Raw genomic sequence first — 2,210 nt, forward strand, 5'->3', positions numbered from 1 at the left:
CACAACCAGGCTTTATAATGCTTTTGGCCAATTGAAGAAGCTTCTCGGTTTTCTGTTTTGGAAGTTTAGGAAAAAAATCTTGTAAGATTTGTTATTGTTAACAACATGAAGTCCATGAATATTTTGTTATTACAGTCTACCTGTTGATAAACAAGAAACACAGGCCCTCCTCCGGATGTATCAATGTTAATGGACTCTATATCACCTTTTACTTCTTCTTCAGTTGTTGTGCTATCAACCTTTAAAAAAAATATTTTAAAATATGATAAAAGTATCCTTAAATGTGTGACTCTTTCTTTTGAAAACATTCTTTTACAAAATCTTAACCATATCGTAAATGTATAATTGGTAAGGCCATCTTTAAAAAAATGTTTAAATTTAGTTTCCCTCTCCCGACTTGGTCTGTAAATATTTGGTCGGTTGCTACATGTATGTAAGTGATTTTTTTTTCCCAAAAAAAATTTAATTTCAATGATATTTTTGAAATCTAATTGTCTAAGTATTTTCTAAAAAATAATTCCTTCTTTAAGGTAAAAAAAAGTTTTGAATCGCGCCATTTTTACCCAGCCAGTCAGGAGAGGACAACCAAACAATTTTTAAAAGGTCTAATCAAAAGGTCATGAACTTCAGTACATACAAATGGAAATTGCTTGAACCCAGCTGCAACGGCTCCTAAAAAACTCAAGGTTTGAAGGTCATTTCCTGACAGATTGTAGTTGTTGAACTTTGAATCAAAGTTATTAAACGAGGACTCAATTGTTGAAATGTCTTTTAAATCTTCAGGTTCAAAGTTAGAAGGTGGAATGACCTGCAGAAGTAAAGCATTGCACTTCATATCAATTCTTGCAAAAAATCAAGAATGACTTGGTTAGTGGTAAAATCAGTCAAAATAGAGATCTGAGTTTAAATGATGTGAACAAATATTTGGATAAAGAGGAAAAATGATGTAATCAGATCAATACTGTAATATTTGAGGAATACGTTCCATAATCCCCATAGATGTCAAAAATCCGAACTCGGACAGTAACTGTGTGATTAAAACCTGGATCCCCCGGCTGTACAGGGACATCTAAGATGCGACTCTCACCTGAAACAAAGGATCGATTTTACTAGAATGGAGCATATTCTAACTGATGTGTCTTCAATCATTTATCTTTTAAGTTGTGAACATGCAAATACTTAAATAAGAAAAATATCTCTTTTTTTAATCAAGTGATTTTTTTTGGAGGGGGTGGGGTGGGGTGTAAAGGCAGGGCACTGGTCATGGAATCTTACGAATGGGAGACCTCTATTATTCAGTAACATTTAAGTTACCTGAATGGGAGAGCCTCATCCTGCGTTTATTTGATAAAACTGCACAATTTATTATATAAGTTTTAAAAATCTTTTTAAAAGGTACTACTTTATATTAAATGTAGATTGGTTACATCATTTTGTTAGAATAATACCTTAAATATTTTGAATGAATAAAAAATTTAAATAATCCAGAAAGAAAATAACATTGACTGTGCTTTGATCAGAAAACTATAATCAATTTGTGACCATACGTCTTTCAACAAATTCCATTATATCAAAGATAATCCATACATATCGAAATAGTGCATAAATATGTACATACTTCCTTCATACAGAAAATTGACAATGATTCCTTCTCCATGTGTATAGTTTCTTTTTGTAACTGTTTCGTAGAGGTATGTGAACACATTTTCATTTTCGTCTGGATCGATCCAATGTGAGCACTGCACGCTCAGAAGAATAACCACTGAGTCTATCCCAAAAGCAAATGAAACATTGAGCATAATTTACAGGGCATATTTTTTTTCACTTTCTCTTTAAATTTTAGAAACATATCAAGTTAGCATATACGAAATATATCCTTTTGGGTCATATTTTAACTGTTTTGTAATGCGTTCTTATTTTGTTAGTTACCATAGCAACAAAAAAGATTAGGAAAATAGAACTATTTTACATTTTTATCTTCCCAAGAAATATTTTCTCAAAGATAATACCAGTTTTTCGTAACTTTTTGGGTATATTCAAAACCCTCATCAAATGATGATGTACACAAGAAACTTAAAAGAAGTATGTATTTTCTACGAATGCTGGACAACTCGCCCCCAGGTTATGACAATATTTTTTCTAATCTGAATAACATACTGCAGTATTTGCATTTATACGACTATTATGCTTATAAAGGTGCGCTTAAAGAG

The 2,210-nt window shown here is 31.7% G+C and overlaps 1 long non-coding RNA gene across 1 annotated transcript; it reads right to left on the reverse strand.

Moving 5' to 3' along the window:
* Nucleotides 1-664: 664 nt before the first annotated feature.
* On the reverse strand, nt 665-1,761 carry LOC134282795 (uncharacterized). The gene is made up of 3 exons (XR_009995365.1): nt 1,619-1,761; nt 963-1,087; nt 665-808 (listed from the first exon to the last, which is right to left on the reverse strand). It is a non-coding gene; the product is annotated as an uncharacterized LOC134282795 (long non-coding RNA).
* Nucleotides 1,762-2,210: the final 449 nt, after the last annotated feature.

Source organism: Saccostrea cucullata, unplaced genomic scaffold (genome assembly GCF_032062105.1).
Source record: "Saccostrea cucullata isolate Sc308-1 unplaced genomic scaffold, CSIRO_AGI_Scuc_v1 ctg2514, whole genome shotgun sequence".
Classification (NCBI taxonomy): Eukaryota; Metazoa; Mollusca; class Bivalvia; order Ostreida; family Ostreidae; genus Saccostrea; species Saccostrea cuccullata.